Below are 9,829 nucleotides of genomic sequence, written 5' to 3'. Positions count from 1 at the left end.
AAAGTTGATCCAGTGCTCTATATCTTTGAGAAATGAGGCCTTAATCAGATCTTTAAATTTTTTCCCATTTTTCTTCTTTCCCTCTGGTTTTGTGTGGAAAACTTTTAAAGGTAATGAAAATGATCCATTGCACCTCCTATAATGTTCTCTGTCCTTTATTTGATAATTCTTTTCCCCCTAATTTAAATCTGGCATTACCCTGAATGCATAAATCAAATGCCACTTTGACCTTATCTTGATACATGATGTGCGGCATTGGTCTACATCTAGTTTCTGCCAAAATGCTTTCTGGTTTTCTCAGCAGTTTTTGACCCAGTGAGTTCTTGATCCTAAAATATGGATTTTTGCATGTAAGAAACACAACATTACTAAAGTCATTTCTACTGTGCATATTGTGTGTACCTACTCTATTCCACGGATCCACTACTCTTTCTTCATCAATAATAGATTAGTTTGAAGATAAGTACTTTATAATAATACACTTTGATATCTGGTATGGTTAGATCATCTTCTATCATATTATTTTTCACTAAACAAGGACAAGAATATCAATGGAAATAGTGCCTTATTAATATAACTCACCTTTCTGAAATTATTTTTAAAGTTTTGATATCAAAAATATTAATCAGTTAAACTTACACTCCTTAATCTTCATTTGGGAATTATTCCTAATGTTTTTAATATTTTCTAGATTTGATGTTTATTGATGTGAAAAACAAATTAATAAAAATAAAATTGATGAAAAATGGCATACATGTATGAAATAAGCAATTTTATAGTTAAAGCTTACCTTTGTCTATTTGACAAGAAAATAAATCGAGGTTCTGGACTCTTCTTTGCATCATTTTTTCACAGAGAAGATTAAAAGCTATCAACAAGCTTCTTGAACAAGAAAATATTCGATCTTTACTTGAAAAAAATTAAAAAAAAATTTAAGTGCATGGGCAACAAAATATAAATAATTTCAAAGTACAGTGGTGTGTTAATTTTATTTAGAAAAATTAGTTTTCTTGATCAGTCTTTTGACATTAATTGATACGCCCCTTAAAAATTCTTTTTATCTTAGTGTTAGACCCCAAGATACACAAGAATAATATTTCCATTCACAATGTATCTCATATGTTCAAATTTACTCCTGTATGTTGATTAAATTTGAGGGGGGGAAATCAGCATTATACCTAATGGAAGGGGAGGAATTCTAAAGGTATATACAATTTTGCTATAGCCTAATTAATGTTTATGGTAAGTGGTACAAGGCACATTGACTAACATTCTTTTCTTTATATTCTAAAACCATCCTTTAATGTTAATTAAATATTAATATTAATTAATGAATTCTAATTATTAATGATCATTAATAAATTATTATCTTCAATTAATCAGAATTTATAATATAATGATTATATCCTATCCTATCCTATCCTGTCATATTATTATATTTATACAACATAACACATTATATTATAATAATTTAATTATTACATAATCAATTATTGATTGATTATCATTAATAATTATTATTAATTGACTATTAATTCTCAACCATTAATTAATAATTGATATTTATTATTAATTATTGTTAATTCATTAATAGTAAATACTAAAAGATTTTAATTAATAATAATCAATTAGCAATTGTCATTAATTAGTAATAACATCAATCAATATTTAATGATTAATACTTTACTATTTTAATAAGTTAATATATACTTTATTTAAATTGATTTAAAAGTTAAATTAAATAAATTAATAAATAAATAAAATTAAATTCAAAAATGAATAAAATATATTTATATACATATATAAAAAGAAAATGTATTTAAAAATAAATTAATTAATTAAATATACTCTAAAATACAATAATTTAATAATCAATAATTAATATTAATCAATTATTAATTAGGGACATATACTAATTGATGATCATTATTCATTATTATTTTCCACAATCATTATTATTTAATATTAAACAAGTATTTATTAAGGATAAATTGATGATCATCAATAATCTGTTAATATTAATTATTAAACATTATCAAATAATAATTGGTTAATGTTAATTCATGAAATAAATCAATCATTGTTTGATGTAATTAATAATAATGACTATAAAATAATTAATATCAATCACCATTAATCAATAATTACTTAATATCACTTAATAATTATTATGAATAATTATGATGATCAATTATTAATTAATAACCATCCATTAAATTCACTTAATATAATTAGTAATCAATGATCATGAATAGATTCATTAATGATCATTACTTATTAATTGATTAAGATTAATTTTAATCAATGCTGATTAACCAATAATTGTTTAATATTAATGAGGGTTAAAAAAATAATCATTGCCAGTTATTAATTAATGATCATCAATTAATGGCTGTCACTAATTAATAAATAATATTATATTTTATTTATTATTTTAATAAGTAATTGAATTAAAATACCTATAAAAATTAAATTACATGAATTTATAAGTTATCTTAAAATAAATTAAAATAAACAATTTAATAAATAATATATAAATATAGAAAAATAAAATTTATTAAAAATAAATTAATTAATCAAATGTATATAAATAAAATTAAAATAATTCAATAATTTAGTGATTTATAATAAATAATTTATATTAACCAATTATTAATTTTTGATTATTTCACCTTGATGATCATTAATTAATCAATTACTGGTTAGTGACAATTACTAATTGATAATCATTAATTAATAATTGATATTAATTGGATATAATCTTTATATTCAGACTTATATATATTTATTTAAATGTAGTACATACATATAGATTGGTTTCTGTTTCTAAATATTTATATAAAGATGAATTTCCAGGATCTATCCCACTCCTTCTTTCCCCAATATTCTTATATTTTTTCACTAGAGGACTGACCAAAATTGTGAAAATCATATGAAACAGAAAACATGAAATAATGTTTAAAAGTTAAAAAGAAAAAGAATTAAAATAAAAAAGAAAACACGTTAGAAGATATTGGTTAGGATATATTTTCCCCCTGGAACCTGCCATAGTATTTTATAATATTTATAGATTCCTCAATAATCTTCAATTCCTTTGAAAATGGACAAAATCTCTGAGATCTCCTTTAGAATTCTGTTTATCAATATTTTTTAAAAATGTATACATCAAAAATCACCAATTCCATATCAAACCATTCCACAACAAAAAGAAATTCCCAGCAACTACTCTAAAACAAATAATTCCACAATTTATCAAACTGCCACCCTTCCAACCCTTAACACATCCTACCTCCTTGGTTTCCTTTGCAGGAATGACCTCCCCAGTCTCCTCCCTTTATTTATAATCGTCCTGATTCCTTGGTAACCTGACAGTTGTTCTATGTTCTATGATCTCTTATTGGCTGTTGAGTGTTTGGCCCTCTTAAGGGAACCACCAGTCATTTCTTTTGAATCAACTCTTCAGTTGCCTTGAAACTCAGAATGGTCAGCCAGCAGTCAAAAAGCAGCAGTAAAAGTTAACAGATACCTCAGCTTAGGCCTACCAATCTTTCCATTTCACCACCTTTATACATTTAATATTTAGACTTCTTTTTCTTTCTTGAGACTTACATAATTTTACTTCCTAAGTTTCAAAACAAGCTCCCCTAGCAACGAGTGTGTAAACAATTCCATTTATCAATCCAGTTAGCCAACAAGTATTTATGGTGGGCACCGAGCTTGAGAGAAACAACCAGCCCTCAAGGAGGATAATATGGCTTAGCCCAGAGGTAGCAAGTACAGAACTGTCTCTGCTTCCTCAGACATATCATATATATAGAAATATGAGTTCTTACAAATTCATGGACTCCTTTTTCTGGCATTCTTTAGAATCTGCTGTTATTGTTTCCCCACAGGTGACTGGGTAAGTTTCTAGGGAACATTTTTCTCATGTTAGCTTCAGTTCCTCAGAAACCATCTAAAAGAATTTATGAGTTTCAGGGATACTTGGATGACTGGAATCATTCATGTAACTCATCAAAAGAAAAGTAACTTTTTTCAATTTTCTTTCAAGAATGAACCAGTTTGGAGGCAGTTGGGTGACTCGGTGAATTGAGAGCCAAGTCCTGGGTTCAAATGTGTCCGCAGACACTTCCTAGCTTGGTGACCCTGGGCAAGTCGCTTAAACCCCATTGACTAGCCCTTACCACTCTTCTGCTGTGGAAACTATACACAGCATTGATTCTAAGTGAGAAGGTAAGGGTTTTTTGTTTGTTTTATTTTTTAAGTGAACCAGGGCTTTTAAACTAAGGCTCTTGTAACTATGTAAAATTAAAAAGAATAAAAACCTTTTATGTAAATGTGAAAAGTGTTGAGAAAAAGATTTTTTAAAGGAATTTTTTTAATGTAATCAACTCAGGGACCCAAACCACTCTCACGTTTCCACATAGCTCCACTCCCAACAGCTAATGTGAATTATTGCTGACATCAAAAAGCATGTTTTCTCTAGCTCTATGACAGCAGCAGTAGGCAGAGTGGTGAAGGAAGATCAGTCCTGATCAGAGGACAGTGAAAAAGAAGTATATTGGGGTGGGTTGTTTTTGGTTTTTTTTGGTTCTCCAAATATTTGGACTTTAATCTTTGGGTGTTGAGATTGTGGTAAGCTTTCCAGATCCCAGTCTGGAATTTTTGGTAGGTGATGCCTCTCTAAATTATACCATTGTCCTATAAACATCTGATATTCAGTTTTTCCAAAGCTGAAATTCTTATTTTCTAATCAGAAAATCTCCCCTCTTCCTCTTCTCTCTCTCACTATTTCATCACCCTGCCTCACCAACTATTGTCTTCTTCACAGGCTCAGTCCATCATTCCTCCTCCATCCAGCCAGTTGCCAAAGCTTATCTGTGGAGACGTTTCCAACATTTCTCTCTAACATGGCCTGCCCTTCTGTCACACAAAACTTCTTAGCAGGTCTTTCTCCCCTGAAGCCTGCATTATTGCTGCAAAATCTGCCATATCCTTCCCTAATCCAGTGCTTCCAGCATTGAGCTTTCAAAGAGAGGTATAACTATGTCACCTTATGTCTGTCTTTCTACACAGTAGTCTGTAAAGATTTCCTATCTCCTCCTAGATTTAGTATTAAATATTGCTTGCAATTGAAAATGATTCAAAACACACACACACACACACACACGCGCACACACACACACACACACACACACACACACAAAGCTGCCACCTTAACTTCTAATTAAACTTACCTTTGTGACAGAATTTATTCACATACAAAAGGGAATCAGGCATTCATGAATCTCCTATTGTTTTAGTCCTGTTGAACTGAAATTTGATTCTTCTTCCTAGGCCACATCATGCCTACAGAAGTCGGTCCCTTTAGAAATACACAAGTCCCTATCTCTGGCATTAGCCTTTAGAATAAAACTGTCATTGTGTTCTCAGGTTTGTCCTTACTTTCAGCAGCAGCAGTCAATGGAGATCTTCCTGTGGATTATTATTCTCATGGACATTCTCAGATCCCAAGAAATTATCTTGGATCATTTATATTTCCATATGCACTAGGGAAACTTAGATGATACATATGATCCTCTAAACCAAGTAACTTTTCCTATTTTCTTTCCTAGTGCACATGGCTCCTTCAGGCCACAGGTCTAAAAACAAAACTAAAACAAATGATCCTTGTGTCTATTAAAAGCTTATAGTAAGAATTAAAAAACAAAGATTCTAAAGCTAAATAGCTCAAGGGTGCTATAGCGTATAGTCCATGCATGTTTCTATAGTTCTTCACTCTTTACAACTATTGCTTCATGTTGTCGATGTCCTAAAGCACGTTTTCCTTTTATCTCTTTGGGAGCAGAAGTGGGCAGAGTTGTTAAAGATATTGTCCTGGGAGAGGACAACAAAAGCACCTCGTTGGCCATTGGTTTAACTGAATAACATTCTTTAACAGATTGATAAATGTAAAACAGTATTTTGGAGCACTTGAGCTATGATTTGGAGAGTATTATGACCAAAAAACTATGGAGAAGTCAATGTAGTAGTTAATGGGAGAAGGTAAGAAGGAGGTCTCATGGGCAATATATATGTATGCACACACACATATCATATATACCTTATAGATATATATTTATTATATGTATAAATTTTTATATACATTTATTTCTTTTGTTCATATTTGGATTCTGAAGCAAAATTAACAAAGAATAGAGAGGGCTGGACTTGGAGAGAAGAACATTAAGGTTCTGCAATTAATGTCTATTAAGGACTCTGGGACAATAAGAAAGCAACAATTCAATCTTTGAGGCAGATTTTTTACAGGTGGTATAGGCAGAGGTAATGAAAAGTTGAACAAGATTGAAAACATCTAAGAGTTTCTGTTATACTAGGAAAATTGCTTTTGGCACTATTCCTTCAGTTGTACTGAGGAAATTCCATATCCATTTCCTACAAAAATGAGATCATATGTGTATATTATAATCAGTTTATTCAGAAATACAGTATAATATGTGTAATGCTTATTATGGATGATATTAATAATTTTTCAACAATGAAAAATTATTCTATATCAAAATAATATGTTGAAGTAGTAGATTAAAGGTAAATATCATGTAATTATATTTTTCTCATTTTTGCTGTATCTTCCAGAATTATCTTTTTGATATATTTAATTGTTAGATTGTATTAATTTTTTTCTGTCTGTTGAATTTTCTTAATTCCCTTAAGGATTTTCTTGCGATCTCTCTTCTTAGTGATTCCAATGCACTTTGGAAAAAAAATGAAAGCTGTTACTTTACATGCATGCATTCAAATGAATATATTTTATAATCTTTACATAATGAACCTGAACATTAAATTAAGTATCCTTTCTGAAGAACTCAGATTTTACAACACTAGGAAAATATTCAATATCTCTGAATGAAGTAAAAAAATTACATTGTAGAACTCTAAAATGCATTAAGGAATTCACATAAAAACTATCTTTTCTAGGAAGAGTGTTGGTACTTCTTATTGGTATCATAATTATACTTGAAGCTACATTTCTCATCTATTAATTTTTATTTGCTTAACTGGTTGGGAGCCCAGAGATGGTTGCATTTGAAACACTATGCATTTTTTATTATTTTTAATTGCATAATTTTCATTTGTCTTCAAATGGAAGAACCGAGAATATCAGAAATTTATAGCTTAGAGATACTTAAATAGAATACATTAGGAACATTTTAGAAATAATTGTGAAAGAAGCTATATTTTAAAAAATCCTCCTAATATTTTCTTATGTGGCAAATGAATCCAAGTAGAATATATTTCAGGGTTTTGTATAGTCAATTATCATATTCCTCTAGTACCTCTAGTCAATGACAAAGATGTTATACTAACCAATATTTAATATTTAAAGTTTAAAATATTGATATTGTATTTACTATAAATGAAATGAAAGCTTGCCATTTCCCATGATTACTGTTTTTTAATCTGTTTCAGTGAAGTTAATCTGCCTGGTCAAAAATTAAAATATTGCTTTTCTGCTTTCCAGTGTTTGTTAATAAATAGAATTCTTAAAAAAAAAGAATGGTGGCTCAATAGATTGAGAACCAAACCTAGAGAAAAGAGGTCCTGGTTTCAAATGTGACCCCCTAGAAGTATGATGCTGAGACAGTCACTTGCCTCACATTGCCCACCCCTTAAAATTCTTTTTCTTTGGAAATTTATATGTTATATATTCTAAGACGGAAGGTATAAGGTTTCAATAAATAAATAGAAATAAAAAGGAATGACCATATGGCAGGAATACTAAAAAAAGGGGGGAGCAAATCACATTAAAAACATTTCTTGAAACTACATTCAAAAAAGTAGTTAACATGTTTTCCTTAAAACCATAAGGTTGTCAAATAGGCCATATATAGGAATCCCATTATTTGTACTGTTTTTCATCCAATGCCCACCATAAAATAAGTTAATATATAATTGTATGTAGCATATATAAAAAGCCAATTCTGAAGCTTACTTTTAATGCATCATTGTCTAATTCAAGAAGTTCTTGACTGCTTACTCTTTTATAATCAAATTTCAGGATATATTTTTTCATTCCAATACTCTTTAACCAATGGCCAACTTGAGTTTCTGTCCAGTCAGACACCAGCAGCTTTGGGGTATAAAAGAAGCAGAGGCGTCATCAAATAGCTAGAGATCAAGAGAGACAATATTTAAAAGCTTAGATTGGCCTATGCTAATATAACCCTTGACAGTGAAAACTGCGAAAGGGTCTTAGAGATTATTTTAAAAGCTCATTCCCTAGTAATTAAAATGGAGATACGCACATAAATCTTAATGACAAATTTCACGTAATGAAAATTTACCTTTAGGTCAGTTTCTTCCTGCTTGCGCACATTCTGTACTTGTTTATCATGTTTTTTAAAACAAAAGAAACTCCGCCAATTGTATCCTTGGACATTGCTAGAATCATCCAAGATTTGAGAGGGAAATAATTAAAGCATAAAATATATTCTATTATGATGCAAAAAGTTACCTAAAGAGAAACACACTATAAAAAATCATAAATTTCAATTCCATAAGAAAGATAAAGCCATATGTTAAAGGAACTTTGGTTTTTTATGGGGCACATGTCTATGTTGGCATATATCGAAGACAATAGATATAACCTAACTTGACTTTTATGTTAAAAAAAAGAAACAAACAAGAAATGGAAGTCAATTAAGTTAAAAGTTTTGTGCATGTGGCATGGTATCATCTCTCTCTACCGCTTCCTCCTCTACATTAAACACAACTAATACATGATTTGTCTTGTAAGGAGTTGAAGTTTCCCTGATGTAGATTTGGAAGTAACACTGGATGTCAACTTGTGCCATCCCCTCATTTTATATAGATGAGAAATCTCAAACGTATTGATCAGAAATCACATAACCTCAATCACACAAGTTGAAGTGACAAAGCTCCAATTTGACCCTAGATACACTCTATGTCCTATATTTTTTCCTCTATGTTGGTGTTGTCAAACTCAAAAAGAAATGGATCTCTTGGGGCCACATCCATAGGTTGTGAGTTGGATACCTCTATGCCAGAGTCCATTTGAGGAAGATGTGAACAACTGAGAAACCATACAGAAATAATGAGGTTCTTTTATATAAAGGAAAAACACAGCAAAATGGTAGCCAATTGGGGTAAAATCCAGCAGAAACAAATCATTTTGTCTGTTAAGAATTTTGTTATCCATTTATAAAATGCACATCTCTTAACAAAACCAGGAAAACTGCATTGGAGCTTTTCCCATTGCAGGTTTGCCACTGCTGATCTCCTGTTCTAGTAATTCTTCTACTTGTTCTTTTTTAATTGTGATATCTAAGAATATGAATAATTCAATGAGTAGAACAGTATAAGTTTCTTCCTAGGTTTAACCAGAGGCAACAGCAACCTTTAATTGCTTCCTATTGCTAATGACCCTCTATATTATCATGCAGAGGTAAGAACATAGAGCATTGGATTTAGAGGCAAGACACTTGAAGTCTTAGCAGGGGAGCTAGTCATCTATATGTATTCTCTGGGCTTCATTTTCCTCACCTACAAAATCAGTGGATTAAATAGATAAATTATGAGCTTCCTCCTGAAAAACTGATCATTTGGAATCTACAAGAAAATATTAGCCAGCTGCAAGGGCAGTTTAAAACAAAGCTAGATTTAAGAAGATAAAAGGATGATTCAGTCAATAAAAAATATGTTCCATCAATTGGTGGTGATGGTGGTGATCCTTCATTTCAAAGAATACCAGTGACATCACAGGGTAATATCTTAACTTATGTGTGAATTGGATTTAAGTGAGTTGCCC

At 30.3% G+C, this 9,829-nt stretch overlaps 1 long non-coding RNA gene across 1 annotated transcript; it reads right to left on the bottom strand.

Annotated features, from left to right (window-relative positions):
• Positions 1-6,582: 6,582 nt before the first annotated feature.
• LOC103092746 (uncharacterized) lies at positions 6,583-8,531 on the bottom strand. The gene is made up of 3 exons (XR_008918238.1): positions 8,346-8,531; positions 7,994-8,131; positions 6,583-6,753 (listed from the first exon to the last, which is right to left on the bottom strand). It is a non-coding gene; the product is annotated as an uncharacterized LOC103092746 (long non-coding RNA).
• Between the last annotated feature and the right edge of the window lie 1,298 nt (positions 8,532-9,829).

The sequence above is a fragment of the Monodelphis domestica genome, chromosome 4 (assembly GCF_027887165.1).
Source record: "Monodelphis domestica isolate mMonDom1 chromosome 4, mMonDom1.pri, whole genome shotgun sequence".
Lineage (NCBI taxonomy): Eukaryota > Metazoa > Chordata > Mammalia > Didelphimorphia > Didelphidae > Monodelphis > Monodelphis domestica.
The sequence above is the reverse complement of the archived record's forward strand: the minus strand, read 5'-3'. Positions and strand labels throughout refer to the sequence as shown.